A 22,996-nucleotide genomic window follows, 5' to 3' on the forward strand; every position below is an offset into this window, starting at 1 on the left:
CTGTGAAAATCAGAGCCACTCTTTCCTCTGCTACTGCCATGTCACCTTTGGCCCTTTGCCACCTGCAATGGATGCACGGGTTGCGCCACCTGAAGTGGCAACCCCATCTCCATCCCTGTTAATGCTGCCTTTGAATTGCAGGCACCTTTTCTCTGCCGTGATGATCAGCAACCTCGTTAGCAAGCAGGGCTGTTCCTGTGCCAACTGCAGTAGGCGGAGTAATTTATTGAGTGCTGCGTGGGTGAATGAACTTGTGTAGCCTGGAAGAAACTTGCAGAGGAAAATGGGACAAGGACAACCTAACTATTTCTGGGTTAGTGGCATCTGTAAACTGAAGCGTATGTAACCCGAGGTACCACTGTATGTTTAAAAGCAAGCCCACTCCACGAAAGTTCTTGGATTTCATCCATGACTCCCCAGAATTGCAGCTATCACCTGCCCCCCTTCACTTTGATGGGAGAAAAATGGTTGCATGAAAGAGGAAATGGGCGCAGAGAGAGGTTCATCATCGCCTGAGTCTCTCCATAAAATATGAGAAAGAAAATGTGCATTTCATTTCTCTCTTTGATTTGTAAGAGGTGTAAGGGGCCTTAAACCCTTTTTGGCACTTTGGCACCGAAGTAGGAAAAGTAGGCTTGCCATATTTCAAAAAGTAAAATTTCTGACATCCCCAAATTTTTGAGCTTTTTTTTTTTTAAGGAAACCCACTAAAACAAAGAAAGAGGACACATCTTCAACTTCAACTTTATTTAGTTATTTTTCCTTCTCCCCCCCCTCCCAGGGCGAAGGGGATGGTGGCACAGCCTCCCCCCAAACAAACCTCAGCATCTCCAAGAGCTGGTTCTTCTTCTTCTTCTAGCGGGGAAGGGAAGGGAGATTCCTTTGGGAGGGTAGGACTGAGGAGGTAAGTTCCTTTTGATCTGTTCCCGAGTAGCCACAGATGCCCTGTTCCCTTTTAGCTGGGCTCCTCGCCTCCTGCTCTGCATCCTGGAAAGAGGAAAGATTGTCTTCCTTGAAGCAGCCGCTGCAGCAGCTTCGAAAAACTAACACAGCAGCTATCAAAAGGGGAGAAAAGCAGGGGCAGGATAACTGAGTTGTCTTTATTTTCCTCTCCGGACGGCTGGCGGGCACTTAGGGATGCTCTCACAAACTTTCCACTGTCCTCCACTCCCCCCTCTTCATTTGGGGCTGCTGCGCTTGGGGAGGCAGGGGGCATGAGCGCACTTGGGGTCTCCCACATAAGGGGGGGCATTCCTTCCGCGGCTCAGAGGGAGGAAAAAACCCAGAAAACTGAACAAAAAAATTGATTGCCATACGCACAGGAAATTCCGTACATCTCTTAAAATTCATTTTTCCCCCCAGGACGCCATTTTAGGTGTCCAATTTCCTGGCATGTCCGGAATTTTCCGGGCATATGGCAAGCCTAAGGAGAAGCAACAGCAGCTGAATGGCTTATCTGTGGGGATCTAATGTGCTACGTACCTTGTTGTTTCACCACACAAAAGAGGCAGGTACCAATTCCCCACTAAGAGAGCTCCCTGTCCTTTGCAATTCAGCTCTTTTATTTCCATCAAGCCCTGGTGTCCGAGCTCAAGGTGAGTTTGCTCTGTTTGTGGAACAAGCACCCCTCAAGGTTCCCACCTGCAAAAAGCTGCTGAGGCCACTGGAAAGCAATGCCCTCTTGCAGGTGTGCCACACTGTGGAAAGAAATGCCCCTGCTAGCCTTTGCCCTCGTTGTTTGCTCTCAGCCTGCCAAGGGGTAGTGCGTTTGCTTGCCTTTCGAATCACCCTGGCCGAAAAAGATCCATTCCATTCATCCCACATTATTAAAGAGCCAGCAGCATCCTAGCTCTGGCTCTGCTTCTGGTTACAGACACAGCAGTCAACAGTGAATTCGGTTGGGCTTCCTCAGATCCAAAACACACATCCTCCACCATCTGCTGTCAGTGCTTGTCAGATGAAACCAGGTGTGGTTGTTTTATATTATTTGGAGAAAATAATTCACGAGGCAGGCAGCAAAGACAAAGAAGTATGAGCCTAGAGCCAAGATTCTCAAACGATGTGCTTCTAGAGGTTTAAACAGATGCCTTGTAAAAGCCAGTATCTCAGAGACATCCATCATTCTGCAGGCCCTTCAGAGCGTGGAATCCTTTGCAGGACTGAGTGACCTCTCGCTCCTAAATTATAGGCATTAACAATATGCTGAGGCGATGGGGGAAGCTGCCAATGCCCACCATTAATGCCTGCCCACCCAGGTCCCTCCCCTACTTAAACATTTGTTTTGTTGGGGAGCTGGGTCTTGGAACCACCATTTTAATTTCCCACAAAGTGCTGATCTAATTTTTATTTCAGGGCACTTTTAGTAATTTAATAATGGCTCCCATAGTGTGGGCCTGGGAGCCACCATTTCAGGAACAGTCCAAGACATTTTGCTGCCTGGGGTGAAGGACAGGAAGGTGCCATTTCAACCTCATCCCTCATACAAACACCAAAAGTGAATCTTCAGCATTTGTGACAGGATTAGAGGATTACAGCTTCCATTGTACCTAAGGACAGGAGGCCAGTTTAGGGTGTGAGCCAAGTCACACACACAGCTAGCAATGGGTGAATGTTTTCGTTTTAGGTTCTCATAGGCCCCATCTGCACTATATATTTAAAGCAGTATCGTACCACTTTGAACAGTCATGGCTTGCCCAAAGAATCATGGGAACTGTGGTTTGCTAAGGGTGTTGTGAGTTGTCAGGAGACCCTGATTCCCCTCACAGAGCTGCAATTCTCAGCATTTCCTTTGAAGAGGGATTGACTGTTAAACCACACTGGGAATTGTAGGTCAGTGAGGGGAATAGGGGGCTCCTAGCAACTCTCACCTTTTACAGAATACAGTACCCAAGAGTTTTTGAGGAAAACCACGACTGTTTAAAGAGGTACGATACTGCTTTAAATGTATAGTGCAGATGGGACCTCTAGTTTTCATTTTCCTACTCTTAAGGTTAGTTCTCCACATCAATGAATGTGACTCTTATCTTTGTGTACTAGACTACATTCTAGGCTACACACCCTCCACCCAGGCAAGCAAGGGGCATTATATTCAAGGGTATATTTCAGCAACTCCAGGATGTGGAACAAGGCCAGTAAGTCATAGATCCTGGAGAGGGGCTGTCGCCTGGGGAGGGATTGTGGCCAGTACAGAGTCCCAAAACTAAGCTTACCAGATTTTTTTCAATGAATCTGGGGACACTTTTCAACTTCAATGGATTTTGTACGGAGGCTGATTTGTAAATCTGGGGACGTCTGGTAACCTTACCCAAAACAGCCCTGGAGAAATGCATCTGGCCCCGGCCCTCCTGAACACAAAAAGCATCAAGCTACATAAAATACGGGGGGGGGGGCGGGGAGGGAGAGAGATTCTCTTGGGCTGTGGAATCCACCATGAGGATATTGAAATGTGGGTGGGGTATATTGAAAACTCTTGCATCAAACAGGCGCAGACTTACCAAAGTATTCCCAGCCCACACATTCTGTGCAGGTTTGCCTTTCCTTCTGCTTTACCCGTCAACAGATTTGCGTACACAGAGAAAGTAATTTCCAATTCATGAAGGCTCCTTCCAGACAGTGTTGTGCCTTGTGGCTTATTGGAGCTGACTTGGTTCATCTGGAAGTGATTGCCATCTTGATGAGCAAGCAAGAAGCACTGAGCTCATGTGAGCACCCCATGCGCGTAAGCAATTCCCAAGTTAGTGCAAGGCAGTAGGTGTGGGATAGAACTAGAAACCGGGAAGTCCCTGCTTCCAATATCACCTCTGACATAAGAGCAGTTTTAGGTAAGCCACATTCTCTCAGCCTCAGTCCCCCATCTACAAAAAGGGGTCAATAATACTGACCTACCATAGAGGAGGGCTGTAAGAATTGCTTGGAATTTAGAAATACATGAAACTCCTGGACACTGGCGGAGGAAGAGGAGTGCTGGGGGAGCGCCCTGCCTCCGGCAGTGCGATCCCCAAGGTGCCATTGCGGCTGCCCCTGTTAAGTTGTGGGTGAACATATCAGACGACACAGCAATTCTTCAAACAGCTCTTGTTTATTCACAGGCCAGAACAGAACTGAACTGAAGGGTTCAGCCAGCCTGCTTATATAGAGCTCCACTACAATGCAACAGTAGCCACTTTCCGTAACTATCCAATCACTGAATGCCACTTTCAATCCCTTATTTGCATATGTGGACCTGAGTGAAAACTATCTACAGTATCCCCCTGCTGGTAGGGTGAGAACTTCAGTACAGAACAGCCCCCCCGTCTGCCCCCAGAACGTGTGCCAGCCCTGCCCCCGCCTGCTCTCTGCCCCCAGTGCCGGAGCATGAAGCGCTGCCACTGCTCCTGGAACACTGATCTATGATTGTTGTGCTTCCATGCAGCTATATTTCAAAACAAGTCCTTTGTTTATTTGAGTTCAGTCGCAGATTTTGAGCTTTAAAATTTCAGGAGCAGCCTGTGCAATGCCAAAATTTGCCCCCTGCTGCCTCTCGCCTCCCAATGTTTGTCATTATTGCAGTGCCCCCTGTGGCACCCTCTCGGCTTGGCGCCCAGTGCAGGCAAACAGGTTGCACTCCCCTAAATCTGCCTCTTTTTAGTGGCTTTCCAGATGATGTGATTTGAGTGAGAGTGATGTGTATGGGTAAATCTGGGTGTCTTTCAAATCACATTTCCACAGCAAGCTCACCCTCTGCGTGAGTGAGCGTGGCATTGAAACTCTGGGCATGATTGTTGCCAGCAACAATTGGCTAGTACTAGTGATGTCATGAATAATGAGCAGAAATACAAGATGTTGGCCTGTTAACACTTGATATTATCTAAACACTCTTATTACAGTGAAACAATTACTGTAGATCACTCACAATGCAGTGAATGAAATTGCCAGTCTATAGTTGTCATATTCTGCATATTAATGAAGCTAAGCGCTGGAATTTTAAATCAAGTTTGGCACTTTTAGTAATGTTAGGCTGATTTACTGCGTTAGGAGGTTTTTGGAACATTACTTTGGAGTTGTTTGATGTACCGTATGTAACAGCTGAAGGCCTGCTTACTAGGCAGTGAGCTCCATTGAACAGAAAGATGTTTATTCCTGAGTTAACATGAACATGATTGTTCTGACCGTTTATTAATTTCCTTGATGTACAGTGAATGATGTATATTAATACACTGTTTTGATTGTAGTAAAGGCATTTAGATAACATTAATTCTTATGAGCAAGTTCTTGATTTTCTGCTTCTATTTTGGCCTGTATTTAAGACTGCCTTTCCTGTGGCTTGCGGGGGGAGGGGGAGTTGATTTTTACTAATGACTAAATGTCCCTCCAGACATCCTTTCTTAACTGAGCATTCATCCTGAATTGTACTCATGATGGTATCTTGGCAGCTATATGTGATGGCACTTTCAGTACCAGTTGTTCTAATGCCACTTTGTTTTGTGGTTCTAATGCCACTTTGTTTACAATAGGTGCATGTCCCATAGTTTCCTGCTGAAATCCCATAACTTTTCATATTACAAATGTTCCAGATTTATTTATTTATTTTTGATCCCATTTTTACTTTGTGATAGTGCAATAGTTCTCCTTGGGGAAACAGTCTTAGTTGAGTTGGTTTTCTAAAAATATTTGCTTGTAATTAGTTTAAAAGAATAAAACAAGAATTCCCTGGATGTCTAGTTTCATACTTGAGGCAGATATTCTATTGGTGGGTGAGCACCAGCCACTGGCGGAGGAAGTGGAGCGCGGGGGGGGTGTCCCACCCCCGGCAGCGCAATCCCGGTGGGGTGCCATCACAGTTGCTCCCCGCCTGCGCTGGCCACCCCGCCCCCAGGATGCGCCCTGCCCCCGCCTGCTCTCTGCCCCCCGGTGCAGAGAGCAGGCTCCACCACTGGCTCCAGAAGAGATTTAAAATCAAAAAACATGCAGCAAAGTGAGGAAATGTAGGCTGTTGGGCCCTTACAATATCCCCATCTAAGTTTCTTTTCAAAGTTCTCTTTTCTTCCCCTTTAGCATAGAAACAGACCATACATTTGGTAAGTTAAAATGGTTTCCTTACAAACCCCTCAAAAGTCAGATTCATGGGCTTTTCCATACAGCAGCAAGAAAACACAGGCAGCAAAACTTAGTATCAAAGTCAATAAATGTTCTTAAATTAGTTGTACAGAAAAACAAAGATGACTTGCTAAAGCCACGTGGTCTGGGCGTCCTTTCTGTTTGGATTCACATGGTGGAAGAAAGTGAACAAAGGCTTTGATAACCCTTCATCCCAAGGTGAAGGGGCGTGACATAATTGAGTATGACAGTACAGCTAACTCTATGGTCTTAACCCCTTCATGCATTAACTAGAGCTAAGCATGCCGGTTATGTGTGGCTGGATTTATCCCACAAGTCCACCATGCTTTTCACTGCACCACTTGTTAAACGAATCGAGCCCTGTGCTACATATTTATATCTCATTTCAGCTATGGGTCATTGCTTGTAATAGAACATCATTCACATCTACGCTATGCTGTTTATGATTACTATCTTCCGGATTTTCCTTGTCCATTGTAATGAGAAGATGCTTAGGCAGGGGCAGACCAGCCTGCAGCATTAGCCTCATATTACAAATAGGATAACTGAGGCATAGAGAGGTAAGCTGAGGTGTCCAAAGACAGTTGCAAGACTGGAATTAGCAGATTTACCAGGGGAAGAGTACATCACTGCCAGCATCTTTCACTCAGTGTGCCTCCACAAGTGGTGTTATTGCAGCATGTGACTGGCTTATAAAATCATAGAGTTGGAAGGGGTCCCAAGGGTCATCAAGTCCAACCCACTGCAATGCAGGACTATCAACTAAAGGATCCATGACAGTTGGCCATCCAACCTCTGCTTAAAACCTGCAAGGAAGGAGAGGCCACCACCTCCGGAGGGAGTCCGTCCCACTGTCAAATGGCGCTTACCACCAGAAAGTTCTTCCTGCTCTTCAGTCTGAATCACCCCTTGCCCACCTCCATCCCTCCATGCCCACTCACCATCTGAATGAGGAGCAAGCGAGCACTAGCTGAGCAGCCATTCAGCGAGGGGGCAGAGGATGTGGTAGCAAGGCCAGGCTGGGCTCCAGGGCCCAGAGATCCCCAGTGGCAGACAGGGTGGGATGGAGATTCCTGTGTGGAGGCGCCTGGTTCATTGTGTGCCTGGGGTCACGGCCCCCACAGTCTCCCCCCCCCCCACTAAAAGGTAAATAAACCCTGACAATGAAGTCCATTCGCAGACGACTCTGGGGTTGCGGCGCTCATCTCGCTTTACAGGCTGAGGGAGCCGGTGTTTGTCTGCAGACAGTTTTTCCGGGTCATGTAGCCAGCACAACTAAGCTGCTTCTGGCGAAACCAGAGCAGCGCACGGAAACGCCATTTACCTTCCCGCCAGAGTGGTACCTATTTATCTACTTGCACTTTTTGGCGTGCTTTCAAACTGCCAGGTTGGCAGGAGCTGGGACAGAGCCCAGAGACCCCCAGTGGCAGACAGGGTGGGATGGGGATTCCTGCATGGAGGTGCCTGGTTCATTGTGTGCCTGGGGTCACGCACCCCCCCAGCCCCCCCCCACTACGCCCCTGCATTCATTATTCCTATATCCCTGTTTATAAAACCCAATAAAAAGTTATTAATGAACAGGGCACTCTTTTTTCTGCTCTATGCTGAGAAGCATAAAAAGAATGCTTTTAGAGGGTAATCCTCATTCATTTACCTGAGATTAGGGAAGGTGGAGAAAAGGTGGTTTCGTTTTGCACTACACGGTGAACCTACCTAATCCGCTCTTTCTGAAACAATACAGGAACCAAAACACAGCCCGCCTTCTTAGTTTTCAATTCTGTAACAAAAGTTCTTCAGCACACATATACTAGGGTAAAATATGTATTGAAAGGCATATTGTGAGATACATACACAACCTGAGCCAAAAGGATCTTGCTTCCTCTATAGCCACAGCTTTCAAACAGAAATCAATCATTTATCTGTCTCTCTGTCTTCTCCCTGCTTGGTGCTTTTCCTCTGGTCCACATCACTGACAGCTCTGCTCTCAACTCTGGCTTTTTCTGTTAAGGGAGGGGTCCCCACCCACCCATTTGCTGTCTCACACCAAGCCCCTTAAACCCGCATCATCAGGAAGCTGGTTTGGCTAGTCCAGGAATTAGAGGGCTTGATTGTCTTTTAACATTTGCTGGATCCAGGGATTAGAAGACTTGATTAGAGTTCAACACTTACTGGATCCAGGGACCCAAATATAAGCCACAGCTAAAAAATTGGAGAGGGGAAAAGAAAAAAAGAAAAAATACCCAAATATAAGCCACTTCCTTCCTCGCTGCTCCTGGCTGCATGCTGGAGGGCGGGGAGCCATGCTGCGCTGCTGGTGGCCTTTCCCCTTCCTCGCTCTCTCCCTTCCTGGCCTTGGGGGAGAGGATGGGGGACTACGCATGGGGCGGGTGACGCTTTGCCGCGCTCCTGGTGCTGTTTGCCCTGCGCTCCTGGCTGCATACCGTAAGGTCGTGAATATAAGCCACACTTTAACTTTTCACGGTCGGAAATTTGGGGGGGGGGGAGTGAGGCTTATATTCAGGCCAATACGGTATTAGTGCAAAAAGGCACCTCAAAATGCATTATAGAGTTGGCGGAAATTAGCACTAAAAAGCTGATGGATTTTCATGAGATCTTTACAAATAAGAAGAAGTATCAAAAACTGATGTGGAGAAGAACCAAATTTAAGAGTAGAAAAAAGAGAAACTGAAACTGGTACAGTGGTACCTCGGGTTAAGTACTTAATTCGTTCCGGAGGTCCGTTCTTAACCTGAAACTGTTCTTAACCTGAAGCACAACTTTAGCTAATGGGGCCTCCTGCTGCTGCCATGCCACTGGAGCACGATTTCTGTTCTCATCCTGAAGCAAAGTTCTTAATCTGAAGCACTATTTCTGGGTTAGCAGAGTCTGTAACCTGAAGCGTATGTAACCCGAGGTACCACTGTAGATATACCCATCCCTACCTGGGAGTAAGTCACATTTAATTCAATGGGGCTCACTTCTGAGAGCAGACATGTACAGTATAGGATTGCACTGTCAAGCGACCAAGGACTGAGCAACATACCATTTTCTCATTTTCATTCTTAATGTCAGTCACTTCCTCTTCCATAGCATTGCCTCTGCTCCAGGCAGCTGGTGCAGATTAAGGAGGCTCCTGATCATGCCCCCTGGAATGCTGACAACCTGCTAAGCTGCTTCTGCGCACCTCCTCCGAGTGCAAGCGTGCCTTCCAGGCCATTAGCATAGCTGAAGCGTAGAGTTTTGGCCACTGCCTGCACTACCTTTCTGAGACAGTCCGGATCGGCATGCTACTGTTGCCCATTTCCCCATTTATCTGTGATTTTCACTTTTTAAAAAAACCCATATAAAATTTGTATTTAAATATTCAGATACTTATTTTGTTGCAAAGTATGTATCTAGATACCTACAGTGGTACCTCGGGTTGAGAACTTAATACGTTCTGGAGGTTCGTTCTTAACCTGAAACCGTTTTTAACCTGAGGTACCACTTTAGCTAATGGGGCCTCCCGCTGCCACCGCACAATTTCTGTTCTCATCCTGAAGCAAAGTTCTTGACTCAAGGAACTATTTCTGGGTTAGTGGCATCTGTAACCTGAAGCGTCTGTAACCTGAGGTACCACTGTATTTTAGAAACATTTTTGAATGTATCGAGCGAAAGCCAACTAAGTTCTACTTAGTATGGACCCATTCGAATTAATGTTAATTAATTTCAGTGGGTCTGCTTTGAGCAGGACTAGCATTGGATACAAACTTATTTCATCCAAACTTATTTTATTATTTCTTTTAAGAAATGAATATGTTTTATCCTGATTTATATATTTGTGTGTGTGAGAGAGAGAGAGAGAGAGAGAGACAGAGAGAGGGGGGGAGATTGCAAAATTTAGAGAAATGTGGAATCCAAATAATAATTACATTCTGACCTATGTATTCATATGGGGAGGTCCAAATTTGGTTGGTTCACTTAAAATGTTGTCTGAACAAAATTCCCCTCAGTCCATAGTGTCAACCATATTCAGGCATACCATGAAAAGATGGGTGGTAGAAAGAGAAAGAGTTCTTCCTTTTGGGTGGAAATGGAATGTGTTTGCCTGTAATCTCCAGCCTTCACAAAAGGCTGTGTTCCCTTTCTGTGCTGCAAAGCTTTTTGGTGAAAGTACGAAGATGGACAAACAGCAAGTGTTGAGCAAGCTTTACCACTCCATTCTGTTCCTAAGGTTGAATAGCTCAGCCAAGAACCTTTCTAAACAAGCTGGTCCACCTGATCTCTTGCCTAAATGCCTCTAATTTTACCAAAGCTTTTGCCAGCTGGGTGGCGGTGGAGCTCTGACTTCCAGTTTTGCCTGGCTTTGCTAAGGATGGATGGGTGTTCCAAAAAAAAACATGTCCAAGTGCCAGACGCTCATATCTCTTGAACTCATTTCCACTCTCAACCTAAAAAGCCATTTGTTGGCTGTTTTGTTGACAAGCTCATCCTTTGCACTGGAGGAAAGCCAGAACTCACCCATGCTTACAAATAAATAATAGACAGTCATGGAATGGAAGCTGTCTCCATAGCTAGTTATAACTACTGTTGTCAAAGGAAGGCTTCACAAGTCCATTTCTTCTGGCAGAGCCTCAAACCTGAAACCCAACCAAGGCAGCCATTGTTGACTGTTTTTTGTCCATCCTGACTCTCTACACTGGATACTGTCCTGTCTCAATAGTCACTCATTCATGGCTTGCCCACTCAGGAGTCATGACAGAGGCTCTTTTAAAACTGATGTTGAGAAGAGAGCTCCCTCAGACCAGAATACCCAAAGGAGAGCCTTATCCTTTCTCTCTGTGCGTGTATGTGTGAGTGTCCACTCCTGCCCCAGCCTGGACAGACTTTGGAGTTTTACTCCAGGTTCCTTTGTTAAGTGTGAGACAATGAGTGACAAGGAGCAGACAGGGCTGGTTCAATACATTTTGCAGCCTGAGGCAAAGCATGGCTCCCCCTCTCATTCCAACTACAGAAACTGACTGGACTGGCAGCTGAACTTTACTCCAGTGCTGGCAAAGGGACAACATCTTTCACCATAACTAATGGCAGGAGGCTGGATAAGGGGAGGACAGGGCAGGCGGCACAGCACACATAATTCTGTCTACTAACACCTTGTTGCTGTTCCCCATCCCAGCTTCTGTTGCCCACAGCAGCTGCCTCGGTCTGCCTCATGATAGAGCTGGCACCAAAGAGCCAAGTCTTCTTCATTATGCCTCCCTCTCCCACTGAAACATTTTGATAGTTCTTTCAGGACTTTTTTTTTTAAGGCTGGCAAATGTTTCTTTATTTAGAAGTCTAAGCTGCCTTCCAGCATATACTGTTCTTACAGACATGGCAGCACACAACATACTATAACAAAAACATATTACTATATAAAACCATCCAATTAAAGCCTACATGATTAAAGCCGTCCAATAAAAAACAACGATTGTTGCCTTTAGGGTTGCCACTTACACATTGTCAAAACAGAGACAATGCATCACCAAGGCCTCGCCTGCATTATACATTTCAAGCATTACGGCTTCCACCAAAGAATCCTGGCAGCTGTAGTTTGTTAAAGGAGCCAAGAGTTGTTAGGAGACCCCTATCCTTCTCATAAAGCTACAACTGTCAGAGTGGCTTAACAATCAGTCCTGCTTCCCAGGGACTTCTGAGAACTGTATTTCTCTGAGTAGAATCAGGATCTCCTGACAACTCTTAGCACCCTTAACAAACTAGAGTTCCCAGGATTCTCTGGGGTGAAGCTATGACTATTTAGAGTGGTATGCTGCTGCTTTAGACATATAGTGCAGATGGGAACCAACAAAATAAAATAAAAATTGCCTTAAAATGTGCATATGCAGATTTTTATGGCTAGATGCAGATTTAGACATGATTACTGCAACTTCAGCAGAAATGCAGTGCATCTCTACATAACGAAGAAGATGACCAGGTGATTTCTGTGCATATTCAGTCTGTTATCCAGGTGCTAACTATTGCTGGGACAACCTCAGCTTTCCTCACTCTCCCGCCTTATTTATCTTTAATCCAGACAGCCCTTTAAAGAGAGAACTCCTTCAGAGGCTGGGCTCCAGCAGCTCTTCAAATAGAGGACCAGAGGCACCATGTTCTCTAGTTGATTGAGGGGGTCTGGTGTGACATCATGAGGAGCCAGGGGGTGGAGCCAAACACCCTGTGAACATTGAGGAAGTCCAGCCCCCTCAGAAAAAAATACTGGGGATCTGCAACTGCCGTAGCCCCTGGGAGCAGGCGCCTATGTAGAGGACTGACCTTTGTAAAATAGGAAACATGGCCAACGTAATTGCATTGTTCTTAGGCTGCTTGGAATATGATCTCTTTGGATATGCTTTTGATACCACTAGTGTATATTGTTGGCTGGTCTAGCATGAAACTCATATTAAATCGATAAAATAAATAGTAAACACATAAATCAATTTCTCTGGGCAGACACAAAAAGGCTGCTGGTCAATCACTTCAGCGGAGAATGAGAGACTCCAGCTGAGGCCAACAGCTCAAAACATGAAGTGCAAAAGAAGGGGGAAAAGCTTCCATTATTCATGACTGGTTCCACAGAAGTTTATTCCAAGTGAAAGGGTGCCTACTCCACAATGTTCGCGTTGAGAGCCCTAAAGAACTCCAAGCAAAGCTCAATTACTCATAAAGAGCAAGTAGGAAATAAATGGTCTACACAACAACTAGGTAACCCGAAAAGACACAAGCACAGCAGGAAATGACTGGGAAAACCAGAAGGCCAGCTTCACCGGAGGCAAACATCATATACTTAAACTTTTGGAAGTGCTCGGAAGAAGCTTGATCCTCCTCCCATCAGAATCAATTAGGACCACATCCCATAAACAAGTGCACACCCATTCCAAAGCTTGCTTAGAAGTCTAACCATTTCAGTCAGATGAAGAGTGAGGTTAATCATCCACGGGCATTGGGTTATCAGGAAAGCAAGCCCTGGGCAGTCCCTCCAAGCCAGGCTCAGCCTGGTGCTGACAATCTTGTTTTCCTCATCTAGGTTGAGGATGAGAGCAATAGGGGGAGCACCAGAGGCCACTTCTGAGCAGGCAGAGTCACAAATTGTAGGCACAAGAGCCCATTTGTTCAAGGGGTTGGAATCCTGGGGTCACTGGGATATTATATTGACTTTCCAAACACAAACTGGCTCATAAATGTGTAACTGGATGTGTACTGGGACCACTCAAGGCTAGTGCCTTTGATTGGCTGAGTGCCTCTTTCCAAAAATGTGATTGGCTCCCCAGACCTCACATATCACTGTGAGCGTCACTGCTGTGTGGTTGTAGTCATTCTGCCCTATTCTCCAGACCCTTACCAAAAAAATCTGACTAGCTACTCCAACCTTGTCCTCTGGGCTCTCCGCAGTCCATGACCTTGTCTGATCTCTAGACAGAAATCTATTAGACCTTTTTTCTGACTCCAGAACATCCCTTTCATCTTGGCACATGAACCAATGGTCCAATATGCCTAGGCTATAGCTTCTGGACACAGGAAAGCATGATCCTCTGCACTTCTGCCCAGGATACTGAATCAATAGTGAGAGGGGTATGAAATTTCCCAGATTCTGGTTTCATCCTGCCTACCCAAGCGAATCATTGGCACTGCCTGAGAGAGAAGTTTCCAGGTGAGACCAGGTGTATTCTTCCATTGTCACCTGAGACAGACAGATGCCAACTCACCAATTTGTGAAGAAGTACTTCATTTTTTCTGTCTTGAATCTCCCATCATTCAGATTCATTCAAGTGTCATAAGAGAGGAAGAAAAAAAACCCTTTCTCTGTCCACGTTTCTCTACACCATGCATCTCACACCTTACTTGACTTTTCTCTAGACCAAAAAAATTACCTTGGGTTGTGAAGGGGAAAGTGCACGAGGTCCATGAGAAAGGAAGTCAGATGTGAAGCCTCTGCAGACAGGCTAGGAATCCATCCTTTGTCCTCACCTGTCAAATTCTTACCTCTGCTGAATGCCAGAAAGCACCTCTTGAAGGTCTAGCCTTGGCACCATTCAGGGCAATTATAGACAAATTCTGAAGGAAGCACCTGTGCTAATTCCAGAAGACATGGATGGAGCAGTGTCTGGTGGCTCTGTTTACCTTTGACTGAAATGAACATTGGATGTGTTGGTGGATGAAACAACACACACAAAAACACAAACAAAACCAAGGAGTGCCTGGAAAATATGGGTCAATATTTGACCTGATGTTTAATTTAGACTCAGTTACAACATGTGCCTCTATATTTGAAAGGCAGGGTCAAACGAGCTAGCCAAGCACACTGGTTAACTCCGGGTGCATTTCAAAAAGCTGGTGCATCTCCTCTTGTTGGGTTTGCCTTCTCAAACAGCCACCCAGCACCTCTTCTAAGCTGTGCTCCTCAAACAGTGAACTCTGTGGTGCTGCTGAACACTTTCCCCAGACACTGAGGCCCAAGACCCCACCATATTGGCTTGATGAGCTCAGCACATGTGCTTAATGCTCCTAAAACACAACATGTGAAGACATAAATCTCAACGCCCACTCTGTCAGCACAAGTTGCAACCACGAGGCCTTGCTTCTAGGGGGGTTCCTCCCCCATCCAGAGAGCCACACGCAACCATATACTTATCTCTTCCCCTCAGGGCAGGCACAGAAAACATGAGTGGCTAAGCCACCCCCTCCCCGGTTGTTCAGACACACCCAGGGGTTGGGGCGATGCTATCTACCTCCTCATCTCCAGGCGGCTGGATCTGAAGAGATTTCTATCTCTGCCACTATACGTCTAAGCAGAAGCAATACACCCTGTGTGATTTGGCAACCATGATGTGGCTGCCACAGACAAAGGTAACGTGAAGCAAATGGCTGATCATTTTCGGGGTGGGGTGGGGTGGGGGCATTCCTCCATTTCACAGCCTTTGAAATGCTTGGCCATCTAATAATAACACCATGGAATGGAACGGATCGATTAGTTTAATTATCCTTCAGGAATCTGCTTGCTCGGCAGCTTGCTATCATTTTCTTAAGGTTGCTTTGCTATTCTGCATTAGATGCAGCCATTAATTTAAGCACGAGCCAAGTAGCCATAGGGGACAAGGAATCCAATGCAGGCTTGTGGGGGAGAGACAGAGGCTTCATCCCACCTTGCATTGGTTATGTTCCAGGAAGTGAAAGGTGGGTTAAGCCTTTTATCACTTAGCACTTACTCAAGAGAGCAGGGTTGAAAGTGTGCTATATTCTCAACAAACCAAGGTCAGACACAGGGAGGAGGAGTCAGGGCAACAGAGAGATTTCCCTTGCTCTGACAAGAGAATGGAGTAATAATGGGCCTTTCATGTCTATTTGTGACATAATAGCATAGTGGGGGGGGGCGTCACAGAACGAGGAAAAGAATCAAGCAGAGTAGGTACTTCTTTCTTTTTTCTTTTATGGGATCCCTACTTCATGCTTCCAGTTTAAATGGCAACACTTCCTGTTTAAATTGTTTACATTTCTAATTAAATGCTAAAAGTTGCATTGCAGCTGCATGAAGATCTGTTGTTGTTGTTGTTATAAGAAGAAGAAAAACACCTCAATGAGTTTTACACGTTGAACCATTGCAGTTAGAAAAGAAACACCATTCAGTTCAATGGCACTTACTTGAATACTTAGGACTACAGTCATGCCATATGGTTGGTCAGGGATGTGAACCCAGGTATGTCCAGCCAAATTCCAACATGCTGATTGTCACACCACATTCAGCCAGCTCACTTTTCCATTACTATTAGCTGTTCCTAATAAGCTGGGTATTATGGTATATATTGCTACTGTTAGTGGATATGTATCTTTGTATATAGCTATTTGTCTATCATGGCAACATAGATGCCTGCATTTTTGAATTATCCTTGGAGGTGTAGCTATGGAGGCTGTCATAATAAGGTCCTGAACTTCTAAATTTACCACTACAGTGCTGCGGAAGCGTGTGTTTGCCTCATTTCTGTGTAATCACAACCAGCACCTACACATCTGAGATTACATAATAGTTTTAATAATAATAATAATAATAATAATAATAATAAAGAACTGGGCTTTGGGAATAAGTCACCACTTGCTTACGCATTTTGAGCCTTTAGTGGAAACTGACTGCATATTCCCCACATTTTCCTCCTTGCCTCAGTGAGGGCTGGAAACTTTGCTTTCTTGTCATTTCCAAAAATGTGTTGACCCCAAGCAGTACAGTGGTACCTCTAGATGCGAACGGGATCTGTTCCGGAGCCCTGTTCGCATCTAGAAGCAAATGTAACCAGCGATGGCACGTCTGCGCACGCGCACGTCACTTTTCACCGCTTCTGCGCATGCGCATGATGTCATTTTGAGCGCCTGCGCATGCGCTAGTGGCGAAACCCAGAAGTAACGCACTCCATTACTTCCGGGTTGCCGCGGAGTGCAACTCGAACACGCTCATCCCAAAGCACATTCAACCCGAGGTATGACTGTACAAGGAAGCAAGACTGCATACACATATGTACACACAGAAGCCCTGAACTTTTGTATTCTTCATTTGATTTGTTCTAGGGTGGAGGCACATTGACAGTCCGGATTTCCAGCAGATGTCACTACCGTCATCCTTGCCTGTGGGGTTGTGTTGATTCCTAAACAGCTCACACAGAGGCATCAGCTGTTTGTTCACACAGACCTGCATCACTTGCCTCTCCTTCTGTAATGACAACCTGCCCAACTCCAGCTCCTTTCATCTCTGAATTTTAAAGTGTGTTTTAAGCCCTCATTAAATCTCACTACACCCAATGTGAAGGAGGTGTTAAGTGTTATTAACTGCATTGTACACAGAGGGAAACTGAGGCACAGAGCGGTCAGACAACTTGCCTGCAGTCACAGAGGAAGTATGTGACAAAGCCATTAATAGAACCTGCGACTGCTGGATCACCACCTCCCTTTTTAGCTTTGACCATTCCAATAAATACCAGAATGATGCACATCAAAGCAATAAACTGTGATGTCTCATGGTTTGCCCTAGCCTCGCCTCCTCATCTTTCTAATGCCATATAGGTGAATGGTACATTTGATGAACTTATCTTTCAGCGGGTGATGCTATCATTGTCTTGCTTGGGCAAAAATGTTTAGTTCGGGCATGGGGGACCTGTAGCCATCTGGAGGTTGCTAGACCACAGTTCCCTTTATCCCTGACTATTGGGCATGTTAGTTGGAGTCCAATAAGATCTGGGGCCTCACAGATTCCCCACACCTGCTTTATATTGCAGGGCATTTTGAACAAGAACGTCTGGAAATCATAGAATCATATAACTGCAGAGCTGGAAGAGACCATGAGGGTCATCTAGTCCAACTCCTTGCAATGCAGGAATCTTTTGCCCAACATGCGGCTTGAACCCACAACCCTGAGATTAAGTCACATGCTCTACTGAGAATATTGCAAATTTACAACCCACTCTATTTCAAGGGCTCAGGTCTGTGGCAGGCATTTTAGCAAAGAAAGGTTCAAGCAATATTATGCGTTTGTATCACGTTGATGGTAAATTATTATTATTAATTGAATTCATACCTTCCCTTCCTCTTCAAGGAGCCCAGGGTGCTTCTTGTTTATCATTACATGAATGAGCCTCATGAACATTTTTTCCTCTCTCTCCTTCTCCAGCACAGCTGTAAAAAGATTGGAACCTTTGACGTCTGTTGTTAGTTAACCGCAGTTTAGGGTTACATCTGAACCTGAAAAGGTGATTTATCTTAACTGTGGTTTACTGAAACAAGCCAACTTTATTAACCACACAGTGGTTTATGAATTCTCACACCCAGACAGAATGCTAACAGTGGTTAGTTTAAAAATGGAGTGAAATCTTCTAATATGCTAATGGCCACACCAGAGAAGCAGAAAAGAGGGAGGAAGTGGTAAGCCTAGGGCTTGTTCATGTAATGATAAACCATAGGAAACCAAATGCAGCCATTATCTTGAGGCAGACTCAGAATGCATATACCAGAGTATCTTCTTAGTTAGTCTGAGGTAACTATATTAGCCAAGCTGAATGGCTTAAAAGACACTTGAGAATACACTCGGTTCAGTGGGAGATTCTCTGATATCCACCCTTCTGCTGACATCATTTGGCATTATAAAACAGGTCACCAGTGCCAAATTGTAAATGCATGAGCCACATACGATTTATTTATAGAATTTACATCCCGCCTTTTGCTGCAAGCAGCTTTGAGGCAGATTTCATTTATCGTAGAATAATGAAATTAATTTTAAAAAACAAATACTAAACAGCAGTAAAACTACAAAGTAAAACCAACAGAGGCAGCAGCAGCTGAAAACCATTAAAAGGATCTCAAATTCCATTAAGTCCATATGAGAGAACGGAACTGGGATTTCAGCTGGTGCCTAAAAGATAACAAAGATGGCACCAGGTGAACCCATCTAGGAAAAGGGATCAAGAATTGGGGTGCCACCACAGAAAAGACACTTCTCTTTCGCTCCTTCTCAAAAACGAACAAATTAAACAAATTTAAATAAATAGTTATTTCCCCATGCAATTTTGCCTGTGTTTTTGGTAGGTAAATTTGTTTTAGAATTACTGGTTTCATTTAATAGTTTAAAATGCTTTTGTGACTTGTTTGCTTTTATTGGTATTCTGCAATGAATATTTTAGATTGCCTTTTGTGAACCACTTCCAGGTTTTTTGTTTGAGTAAGCGGTATATAAAATTTTGTTAAACTAGCACTTCTACCTTTTACTGGGGTGGTTTTTTTGGGGGGTGAGGGGGTAAACTTGTCTAGAAGCATTTGCTAAGGAGCAATATAGACACTATATGCACCCACCCACCCACACCTTAGCAAGTTATTCAAATCCAGTGCATTCCAACAACTGTGGAATATTCAACATGGTTCGCAAAGGATACAGGCTTCCTATGCACTATTTTAAAGCTCATGGAATCCTGTGAAGAGTAGTAAGTTCAGGATGCTGAGAACTAGAATTCTGTGAGGGGCAAACTACAGTTCCCAAGATTTGGAGGGGGAGGCATGTGCTTTAAATGTATGGTGTGTACACAGCCACATAAACCCCATTCATCTTAAGCACTAATGAAGAGCAAGTATCCTTCTCTTATCCCAGCTCAGCACGACATTTTAGGCATGAGCTTTGGCCTGCTTTGCAGAGGAGCTTGAAGCGAGATTCCTCAAGAGTTCAACACCCAAAAATAGAAGCAGAATTTCAAAAAGGGTTCTTAGAGGACAGCACAATCTGGGGCTGGGGCTGCAAGTCAGGCTTTTCCTGGCTTCCTGTCCCACCCCACCCCCCACCCCCTCCTGCTCCAACACTGTTTTTTTCTTGGCTTTCGCACTATGACTTCTCCCAGGTCTCCTGTCTGCATGGGTGTAGCCATGGGGGGTGGGGCAGCTGCCCCCCAAGATCAAGTAAAACAATAGAAATACTTAACTGACCAATCACATCGGTTCTGCCCCCCCCAATCCTGCCTACGCCCATACCAGTCTGTACTGTGACATAAATGCTGGTCTTTCTCACTGTGCTTGAAGTGGGTGTACAAACACAGCCGAAAGACATTGGGAAGTGCTAAAACTCTTATAGTGTTGTTCTTTAAATGTGACGTAAGAAACTAGCTGATTGGGCGACAAGGCTTCTAGTCCTTTTTGTTCCCTGCTGTACCAGTGTTGCCTGGGTTTATTTGGTTGTATTATTTTACCTGAAGTAGCTTTCATAGAATAGAATCATAGAATCATAGAATCATAGAGTTGGAAGAGACCACAAGGGCCATCGAGTCCAACCCCCTGCAAAGCAGGAAACACCATCAGAGCACTCCTGACATATGGTTGTCAAGCCTCTGCTTAAAGACCTCCAAAGAAGGAGACTCCACCACACTCCTTGGCAGCAAATTCCACTGTCGAACAGCTCTTACTGTCAGGAAGTTCTTCCTAATGTTTAGGTGGAATCTTCTTTCTTGTAGTTTGGATCCATTGCTCCGTGTCCGCTTCTCTGGAGCAGCAGAAAACAACCTTTCTCCCTCCTCTGTGTGACATCCTTTTATATATTTGAACATGGCTATCATATCACCCCTTAAAGGTTAGAAAGCTAACCTTTAGCTTTCTAAAGTAAATATTTTGGGGAGGGACTGTGGGTCAGGGGCAGAGCTCTGCATTGTCAGAAGAACAGAAGAAGAGCCTGTTGGATCAGATTTGCATTGTAAATCTGAAACCTGTCATCCAAGTCCTTTGAAGGAAGGTTGAAGGAGTTTGGTATGCTGGAGAAGAGATAATTAAGAGGCAATAGAAGATAAGGACATAAGGAGAGCCATAAGGATCAAGTCAAAGGCCCATCTAGTCCAGCATCTTGTGGTCACAGGAGCCAACAAAGGGGTTATGGGAAGCCCAAAAAGAGGACCTGTGCACACAATTGCTCTCCCCACTTGTGATTCCCCAGCAAATGGAATTCAGAGACATACTGCCTCCGACAGTGGTCTAGAGCAGTGGTTCCCAACCTTTTTTTGGCCATGCCCCACCTAAGCATCTCTAAAATCCTGATGCACTCCCCCGCCTTGACATATAATTCTTATTATTCAAAAAGTGAACTACTAACGTGGAGGAAGCCTAAAAGGCCATTCACTGCCAATAACTCATTCTCAAAGTGCCCCCCCTTAAAAATCAAATTGCTCCCCTGTGGGGCATGTGTCCCACGTTGGGAACCGTGGGTCTAGAGTAGCCATTAATAGCTTTATCTGATAGCCTTGCCCTCCATGTTTTTGTCTCATCCTCTTTTAAAGTCATCCCAACTGGGGGCTTTGGGTTGGGAGCAAATTCCATAGTTTTAACTCTGCGCTGTGTGAAGAAGTACTTCAAATCTTCCCATGTTCAGCTCCATTGGGTGCCCCCAACTTCTAGTGTCATAAGGAAGGGAGAGCAACAAAAGTCCTGTATAACTCGAGGAGAAATAAACAGAGGGGTTTTGTCCTTCTTGCATCATGTTCATAACAGGGAGACATACAACTAAACATACAAAACTCCCTTCAGGCCTACACAGGCATCTCAGTGTGGATCATGGAACTCCAACTGGTTGCTAGGCAACACCTCTACACACACACACACCCCCCTTGCCTGGCTGTCAACAGGGTTAACCCTTAAGTCACTGACGGAATGATCCCTGCTGTTGTACTTCCAACATCCGCCAGCCACCAGCTTTTGAGAGTTCGTTTCTCTGTCCCTTCTCCAGCACCATCCAACAAACAGTTAAAAAAAAGAAACGTTGAAATATATTCGGCACAGCTCTACTTCATTTGGCTGGATGTACACATAGATTTGCATTCCACTGACAACTTATTTCAAGATTTTATTTCCACTGAGAGAGATATCAAAGATCAAAGCGAACGAATCAACAGCAACTTGCCTCGGAGGCATTGCTGTTCCCAAGGGTAGAAAACATCTGCAGCAAAAGAGCCGCCACTTGTGGAAACATGCATGGCGGAAAGAGAGGAAGCTCTGAGCTCATAACACTTGCAAAGGTGGGAAGGTTGTTGTAGTGCAATTAAACCAATCACACATGTAAGGCTTCTAGAAGAAACTGGTCCGCTAGTGACCAGAATGTTGGGAAAGGACCTGGGAAGACCAGGGTTCAAATCTTCATTCAGCCTTGAAGCTTGGTGTGTGACCTTCAGCCAGTCACAGTACCTCACAGGATTGTTGTGAGGGTAAAATGAAGAGGTGGTTGGAGAGTCATGTTTGCCACCTTGAGCTCCATGGAGGAAAGTGGAATATAAATGTAATGATGATTAATAATAATAATTTGTCATAACTTCTGAATCCAACATTAATTTAGAAGCAGAGGCTGAAGAAGCACCAGATTTGGAGCTAGATTGAGTCCTAGTCATTCAGGTGAGCTTCACAGGCCCGGCCCTGCATCACCACCCCTAACCTCCACCTGAAGTTCAGTTAGATAGTCTCACATGAAAGGGCCTTTTCTGTGGTGGTTCCTTAGCTTGGCTATGGTCTCCCATGGAAGGCCCACCTGGCTCCATCCCATTCCCTGCTTGCTTTATGTCACCCTACTGAAAAGCCTGGCTATGCCAGAGAGCTCTGGGAGGAAGCTGAACTGAAACTGAAGCTGCTGCTGATTATTGATCGGACTGCTCTCTGTTGTCATTTTATGTCTTTAAAAGAAAATACTTTGATACCGCTTTTCCAATGCAATAAAACAAAAATTATCAGTAGAACATCCCAATATCAAGCAGGAGCAGGTTGTGGGGAGAGGAGACGCCATGCATCTTGCATCCTGGCTGTAGCATTGCTGCCACTTAGGGGGAGAAGCAAGGCAGTGTCAGGTAAATATTGTTCCAAACACACTGGCACAGCCAACATGGTGCTTCTTCCGGTGTGCCCGGATAGTGCCAACCTTCCCAGTGCCTTGTTCCTCTCCTTCCCAGTGAGCCTACCTAATTTCAGTGAGCAGAACATTCCACGTAGTGGGTGCCACGACAAAATATTTTTAATATTGCCTTACATTGTTTGATAGGGACGCAGGTGGCGCTGTGGGTTAAACCACAGAGCCTAGGACTTGCTGATCAGAAGGTCGGCGGTTCGAATCCCTGTGATGGGGTGAGATCCCGTTGTTTGGTCCCTGCTCCTGCCAACCTAGCAGTTCGAAAACACGTCAAAGTGCAAGTAGATAAATAGGTACCACTCCGGTGGGAAGGTAAATGTCGTTTCTGTGCACTGCTCTGATTCGCCAGAAGCAGCTTAGTCGTGCTGGCCACATGACCCAGAAGCTGTACGCTAGTTCCCTCTGCCAATAAAGCGAGATGAGTGCTGCAACCCCAGAGTCGGTCACGACTGGACCCCTTTACCTTTACATTGTTTGATATAACTGTCTTTAGGT

General features: G+C 45.4%; 2 long non-coding RNA genes across 7 annotated transcripts; one reads left to right on the forward strand and one right to left on the reverse strand.

Annotated features, from left to right (window-relative positions):
* Positions 1-715: 715 nt before the first annotated feature.
* On the reverse strand, positions 716-15,465 carry LOC308482578. Of its 2 annotated transcripts, none has more exons than XR_013989331.1 (3): positions 15,318-15,465; positions 13,983-14,238; positions 716-987 (listed from the first exon to the last, which is right to left on the reverse strand). It is a non-coding gene; the product is annotated as an uncharacterized lncRNA (long non-coding RNA). The 2 variants fall into 2 exon arrangements; XR_013989332.1 differs by having other exon boundaries at positions 738-987; positions 14,095-14,238; positions 15,318-15,426.
* Positions 14,467-17,099, forward strand: LOC308482572. 5 transcript variants are annotated; one of them, XR_013989317.1, is made up of 3 exons: positions 14,467-14,958; positions 15,634-15,805; positions 16,666-17,099. It is a non-coding gene; the product is annotated as an uncharacterized lncRNA (long non-coding RNA). The 5 variants fall into 5 exon arrangements; XR_013989318.1 differs by lacking the exon at positions 14,467-14,958 and adding an exon at positions 15,475-15,513 and having other exon boundaries at positions 15,623-15,805; XR_013989319.1 differs by lacking the exon at positions 14,467-14,958 and adding an exon at positions 15,482-15,513.
* The last annotated feature ends 5,897 nt before the right edge of the window (positions 17,100-22,996 follow it).

Source organism: Podarcis pityusensis (genome assembly GCF_964106645.2).
Source record: "Podarcis pityusensis genome assembly, chromosome: 8".
Lineage (NCBI taxonomy): Eukaryota > Metazoa > Chordata > Lepidosauria > Squamata > Lacertidae > Podarcis > Podarcis pityusensis.